This window comes from Scylla paramamosain, chromosome 12 (assembly GCF_035594125.1).
Source record: "Scylla paramamosain isolate STU-SP2022 chromosome 12, ASM3559412v1, whole genome shotgun sequence".
Taxonomy (NCBI): Eukaryota; Metazoa; Arthropoda; class Malacostraca; order Decapoda; family Portunidae; genus Scylla; species Scylla paramamosain.
Genome location: NC_087162.1, coordinates 23,857,532 through 23,865,155, shown reverse-complemented (window position 1 = coordinate 23,865,155; position 7,624 = coordinate 23,857,532).

Sequence of the window (7,624 nt, the reverse complement as noted above, 5' to 3'; positions counted from 1 at the left end):
ACATCCATGGACCAAGGAAGGAAGATGAAAAGGTGAGACTCTCCAGAAAAGAAAAGTTCCGAGACTAAACACTGTGCTGCCTGACGTATGTTTAAAATAAGGCCATCACAGAAAATATATGGTTTAAGCGGTGACTATTGTATTATTAGCTTACTGCGTGTTTCCATTCTTCGTTTGCTTGAATCTATTTTCGTTATTTATCTATTTTTTGTCCCCAGCTCCTGCATGCATTCTGATGCGTCACGCTGCCATGGCGCCACGTCGGTCACTGGGCAGCCCTTCACAATGACCTCGTATCACTGCCACCTCATCTTCACGTGAATTACTATCTGCCACGCAACACCCTTTAAACTTTCATCTTATTTCATTATTATTTTTACGTGTCATGGAGAATAGTCAAGGGAATATATATATAACGCAGAATAGTCAAGGGAATATATATAACACGTTCAACTTATCACTACCAAAATGTTAAAGGATAAATCAGATAAACACACCCAGTTTAGCTCCGGTACGCCATCTGTTACGTCACCTGAGGAACCCTGAACAAATTCACTGAACAAAAATATAACTACAGGCAGATACTGAGTTTTTTTTTTTTTTTTTTTTTATAACGCTATCATTTCTTTTTTTGTTATGAGTGGTGTCTTTCAAGATTATACTCTGAAGTCGTATCTGAGTATTTTATTAAACTTGAGAAGCCTCAGCAATCAGAGGGTTAAACAAACATTAAGTGGCGGCGCGTTCGTCACGTCACGGGATGGGGTGGGATGGGGAGGGGCAGAGTGGGACGGGGTGAACTTCCCCTCTCACTCACGTTTCAGCAAAGACCAAATGACCAGCAGGTAATGCAATAAACGATGAATTAGCATGCTGACGCTACTCGGGTAACTGCTCACTCACACGATCCACATCCATCGGACAAGGATGAAATGCTCCCCTGCAAGCCCTGCCCCGCCCGCCCGCTCAGGCAATAAACCTCTTAACTGCAGCACCGAACCACGCCAGCAGTTCCCTCACGCAGGCCATTGATACTGCAGGAACAGCAAGGGCGGAGCGTGGCGGCGGTTGGAGCATAAGTATCGTGCCTGTTGCGGCGGCCCGGCCAATAATCCCCCAATTCCCTCCGTCAGTATGAGCCTCTCTCCTGAAGCAGACTCCAAGTGATTCTCCTTGATCGCGCTTTCCACGGTAACCTTTATCCTCTTGCTCTGATTACACTCCAGCCATTAAATGTACCTACACCCGATTGAACGCTTTCTAATCTTCATACATTCTAAAGCTAAGGAGAGGGTCGCAAGGGGCACGCCGGGAAGTGTTTACTCGAGGTGTTCATTCCCGATACACGAGCCGATCCGATGCAACCTGAAGGGACAAGGAGACAACGGTAAGATTATCAAGTGAACCTTCCCTTCCCCCTTCACTCAACACCTGCAAGGAATAGTCACCCTTATGAGTTTCCGAATACGTGCTATAATTTTCTACACGTGGATCTGCAGAGAATTGGTGGTTTAACTGTATAACTACTATGGGCGTCCTCCAAGTAAGTCTTTCCCCTCCACTCAACTCTTACGAAATTCTCAATAACGTGCTACAACTTTTTACATGTGGATCTTTAAGAAGTGGGTGGTTTACCTGTATAACTGCAAAAGGTGGCCTTCATTAAACACAGCGTGAAAGTTGTGTGTGTAATGACAGAGGAGACGAAAAAAAGAATTAGAGGTTAATCTTATTTTTTTTATTTATTTATTTTTAAACAACGGAAGTCTTCAAGAGTTTAGTATAAAAGGTAAGTGTTTTAAAAGTTGTTGGTGATTGAAGAGAAAAAAAAAATGTACAGCAGAAGAGGCAAACAAGGGACAACATATGTGTTTAAGAGTTTCGTAAGAAAAAAAAAAAAGTCTTTTAAAAGTTGTTGGTGATTAAATGATTAAACTGTGCAGCAGAGAAAGGTTTCATAATATTGGCCAAACGAACAATGATTATTACAAACTATGTTAACTATTTGAAGGGAAAATTCCTAATGGAGGCCATGTTCATTCCCTTCAGGTGTTGGACAAGCATGAAGGCGTGCGTGGGACAGCACGTATAAACCTTTGTCAGGCGGGAAACAAAATGACAGCACAGGCTCAGGCGACCCAGCGGGACTGAGGCGCACTGTGTCAAGGTTTGTGGGCGACTCGTATTCACAGGCATAATACATTTTGCCTTCAGGAATAATAATAACAAAAAAAAAAAAAAAAAAAAAATGTAATAAATAAGTAAATAAATAACGCAGGAAGATTCAAGACTCAAACAGGAAAAAAAAAAAAAAACTAACAAACTAACGAAGTAACTAACCTACTAAATAGATCATTCAATAAACAAGTAAATAAACAAACAAATAAGTAGATCAAAAGTGATTTTCCAAAAGGCTGTGAAGCGTAATAAACAGAAACAGATCAATCTAAATAACAGTAATAGGTAACTAGTACAATAGTGTAGTAAGCATTATTAAAACTACGCTTCTCTTTACGACAACAATGCAACACGACAACGACGACGAGAGAGAGAGAGAGAGAGAGAGAGAGAGAGAGAGAGAGAGAGAGAGAGAGAGAGAGAGAGAGAGAGAAAGCGGCGGAAAGAGGCGGAACAGAGACACAAAGGGAGAGACAGGAGAGCTTTTAGTACCAAGAGTAGTGATGCCTCGCGATGCACTTTCTCTCTCTCTCTCTCTCTCTCTCTCTCTCTCTCTCTCTCTCTCTCTCTCTCTCTCTCTCTCTCCAATACACGTGTGACGATCCACTTACAGGTTCTGAGGGACAGGGCGAAGTGACTGGGCGAAAGGAATGACCGGAGAGACGCGGGCAAAAGGACGGTGACGGAGGGAGTGACGGGCGGAAGGACGGGGGGAAAGTGACGGGGAGATGGAACGTCAGTTAAATTCAACTTGCGCGCAGCTTCCCAAGGGTAGAGAGTCTCGGTCTGTGGAGTCTGTGAGGCAAGTTTGCTAGGAGCGTTTGCAGCCTCGTAGAAGCAACGCTGCCAGGAATATCAAGCCGCCGCAATTAAGAGAGAGAGAGAGAGAGAGAGAGAGAGAGAGAGAGAGAGAGAGAGAGAGAGAGAGAGAGAGTGTGTGTGTGTGTGTGTGTGTGTGTGTGTGTGTGTGTGTGTGTGTGTGTGTGTGTGTGTGTGTGTGTGTGTGTGTGTGTGTGTGTGTGTGTGTGTGTGTCAGCCTGGAGGTGCGGCGCAAAACAACTCTCTGTATGTGTTTCTGTGTGTGTATGTGTGTGTGTGTGTGTGTGTGTGTGTGTGTGTGTGTGTGTGTGTGTGTGTGTGTGTGTGTGTGTGTGTGTGTGTGTGTGTGTGTGTGTTTGTGTGTCTTCGGGAGTGGTTGTAGAGAAGAGGAGAGAGAGAGAGAGAGAGAGAGAGAGAGAGAGAGAGAGAGAGAGAGAGAGAGAGAGAGAGAGAGAGAGACCTTACAACACGGTCACTCTTCACGCGAATGAACGAAAAGGAAACGACGAAAAGAAAGAGAAAGAAAAAAAAAATCAAAGTATTGTGAAATGTAAAAAAGTTTCATTGTACAATTAGTCCACATCATTGCCTCACTTTTCAGGTTAATCCTTTGACTGCCACTTGGTACATCTTTCCCTAATTACCAGTTACTCTGAGACATCTACAGCCACATCCAATCTTTAAACTGGGTAGAAATTGCAAAATCTATTCTTTTTCATCCATAACTTCCTTGTAGATATTTTATAAATATTTCATACATTGCATTATGCCCAGCTAACAACGCACGGTTACCCACCCTTCCCTTCTCCTGGTAACAAGGCGAACACAAAGGAACACAAAGGGATAACGACCCGTAGACTTCCTGGCTATTACGAGACTGTTGGTGATAAACTGCTATTTTTATTCCGACTGTTATGTTTCTTTCCTGTCTTCCTCCTCTTCCCCCCCCCTCTCTCTCTCTCTCTCTCTCTCTCTCTCTCTCTCTCTTGTTGTCTACTCAGTAAATATTGCTCGTCTTCTGACTTAAATATTTGTCTTTTCTCATGGCATGTTTTATACGTAGAAGGGACTGCCACGTGTAGGCTTGATGGCTTCTTGTGGTTTACGTTTTCTTATTTATGCTCTCTTCTTCCTTTTCTTCTTTCTTTCTCTTAATTTTATTCACTTCAATTTATGCCTTTTCCCTTCTTCCTTCTACGTCTTCTCTTCAGTATATGTATTACTCATATTTTCTATTGCTTTACCAATGTAGATAGGAAGGTCTCTCTCTCATATATGTGTCTTCTAATCTTAATTCTCTTCCTCCTCCTGTTCCTCTTCACCGTACATATTCCCCATCTGTTAAGCCTCTTCTCTCCTTCATTCTCTTCCTCCTCTTATTTCTCTTCACCGTACATATTCCTCATCTGTTAAGCCTCTTCTCTCCTTCATTCTCTTCCTCCTCTTATTTCTCTTCACTGTATATATTTCTCATTTGCTAAGCCTCTCTCCTTCCTCTTTCTTCTACGCTACTCTGCACTTATCATTCATCTTCTGCCTGTTATATCTCTTCCATTCTTTCTCTCCTAAAAAAAAACTCGTACATTCGTCTCACCTCATTGACTTCTAAATGTAGTGGACATTAATGTCTTCGTACAAACTGTAGGGGAAGCATAAGTATGTGTATAACTCCCTTTGATTCTCTACTAGTGCCTTAAAGAGCTTTTGAACTCTTCGTAATGCTCTCTATAGCGTGAAAATAAGGCATTCAACACCCCTTTAGTGGTATTATGAAAATGTAGAGGTGAGGGTGCTGAGAATATGAAAAAAAAGGCAACGATCTTATTTTGCATAAATGTGAGGGAAAAACAGTTTCTCTCTCTCTCTCTCTCTCTCTCTCTCTCTCTCTCTCTCTCTCTCTCTCTCTCTCTGCAAAACTCTATGGCTTTTGGGATTTTTTTTTGACACGGAATTGTTTGTTGTGCCTCTCTCTCTCTCTCTCTCTCTCTCTCTCTCTCTCTCTCTCTCTCTCTCTCTCTCTCTCTCTCTCTCTCTCTCTCTCTCTCTCTTTCTCCCTCTCTGAACTGTATGGCTTTGAGGAAATTTTTTTCTGACACAGGTTTGTTTGTTCTCTCTCTCTCTCTCTCTCTCTCTCTCTCTCTCTCTCTCTCTCTCTCTCTCTCTCTCTCTCTCTCTCTCTCTCTCTCTCTCGCACAAAACACGTCATTCCTCGGGGCGCAGCCTCGAACCTTCTCCGAAACAACAAACGAAGTTTCAGTAACAAAACGACAAACAATAGAGATGCGCTTTCTTTTTTTAGCTAATAATTTGCTTGGCTGATTTACACAATTTATTACAATTTTAAAGAGGCAATAACAACAATAAAATGCAGACTAATTCTTCCTCCGACTCGATTTTGTGATGGTATTGTGTGAGGGGTGGCAAACAGACAGAGACAGAGACAGAGAGAGAGAGAGAGAGAGAGAGAGAGAGAGAGAGAGAGAGAGAGAGAGAGAGAGAGAGAGAGAGAGAGAGAGAGAGACCTACACTGACAACAAAAAAAAGAATAAAATAATGAATCGTGCGAATGAAAAAAAGAAAAGTGCAATGTAGATAGGAAGGTCTCTCTCTCTCTCTCTCTCTCTCTCTCTCTCTCTCTCTCTCTCTCTCTCTCTCTCTCTCTCTCTCTCTCTCTCTCTCTCCCTGTAAAACTCTCTCGTCACAACAAAACGAGTAAGGGAAAAGTGTACAAAGGGGAAGAAACAAAGAGAAGATAGAAAGGAAGAATGGGAATGAACAAAAAAAAGATAAGAAAATAAAAAAAATAAAAAAGAACACTAAATATTATATATGAAATAAGGGAGTAGAAAAAACAAAAAACAAAATGGAGAAAGGTATAAAAAAAAGAAAATATTGAACGAAAATAATATAAAAATGAACTAGTCGAATAATAATTAGACATCAAAGCAAAGGAGGTAAAATAAAAAAAAATAAAAAAATAAATAACGAAAAAAAGAAAACCATGGAAAAGATGGAAAATAATTGACTATAGTGCTCTTGATTTTCTTTCCTTTCTTTCCTTTATTAACATTTTCATTTGTTCATCATCAGTTTACTATTTTTTTCGTCTTTTCATAACTATAAAACGGTTTGGTGATTTGAATTTAGTTCGTGCGCTCCTGTGTGAATGTGTGTGTGTGTGTGTGTGTGTGTGTGTGTGTGTGTGTGTGTGTGTGTGTGTGTGTGTGTGTGTGTGTGTGTGTGTGTGTGTGTGTGTGTGTTAAAAATGGCCTCTTGATTTTTTACTGTGTCCATTTTTCGTATGTTACTTCCTTTTATTTTTATTATTTTCTTTCGCTAGTTCATTGTCATTGTTATTGCAGCACCTAACGTCCGGGTACAGCAGACTCCTACTGCTGCTGCTGCTGCTGCTACTACTACTACTACTAGAGTCAACTCCACTACTATTACCACCGCTACTACCACTGTTGCGAGTACTAATAGTAACCTATCTTAACTTAACCTAACCTAACCTACCACCACCACCACCACTACTACTACTACTACTACTACTACTACTACTACTACTACTACATCACCACCGCCATCGGATCTGTCGGTGTAATGTGTTGAGCTCCACCGAACGCCGTGCTGAGACAAGATATCCTGCCGCGGAAAGAGAGAAGAGGAGGAGAGAGGAGGGGAGAGGAGAGAAGAGGAGACGAGAGGAGAGGAGAGGAGGGAAGAGGAGAGGAGAGGGAGGTACTAAGTAGGAAGAAAAGGATGGCTTGACGATGCTACTTCCTCTCTCTCTCTCTCTCTCTCTCTCTCTCTCTCTCTCTCTCTCTCTCTCTCTCTCTCTCTCTCTCTCTCTCTCTCCATCTCTCTTTATAGTTTTATTGCCTACTATTTATTACTTTATCGATTTCTCTTTTTCTCTTCACCAGTCGTCTCTTTCTATCTCCTATTCTATCAATCAACTTATCCATATATCTGTGTTAGTCTCTTTCTCTAACAATTCGTCTACAAACCTATCTATCTATTTATCTATCTATTTATCTATCTATCTATCTATCTATCTAAGTTTATCTATTTATATATCTAAGTAAAACAGTATTTTTTCCAGCCTTACTCTTGAATAAAATTTTCGTTCCAATTTAACCAGGAAAAAAAAATGAATTGGTAGTAGTGGTACTGTTGATGAAGGAGGAGGAGGAGGAGGAGGAGGAGGAGGAGGAGGAGGAGGACACAAGACTGAATGAAATTAAAAACTCTTGGAGCTGGAAAGGAAAGAAAAGGAAAGGATCTCTCTCTCTCTCTCTCTCTCTCTCTCTCTCTCTCTCTCTCTCTCTCTCTCTCTCTCTCTCTCTCTCTCTCTCTCGCTAAACGAAGAGTTATGCATACCACTCGTCGGTGAAATACATAGAATAAAATCCACCACTACAAGCTTTCAAAACAACCTCCGCTGAATGACAAACCACTTTACTCTCTCCCTCTCTCTCTCTCTCTCTCTCTCTCTCTCTCTCTCTCTCTCTCTCTCTCTCTCTCTCTCTCTCACACACACACACACACACACACACACACACACACACACACACAGAAACACATACAGGCAGTTGTTTTCGCTAGGTATGGTGCTTCTTTAAGG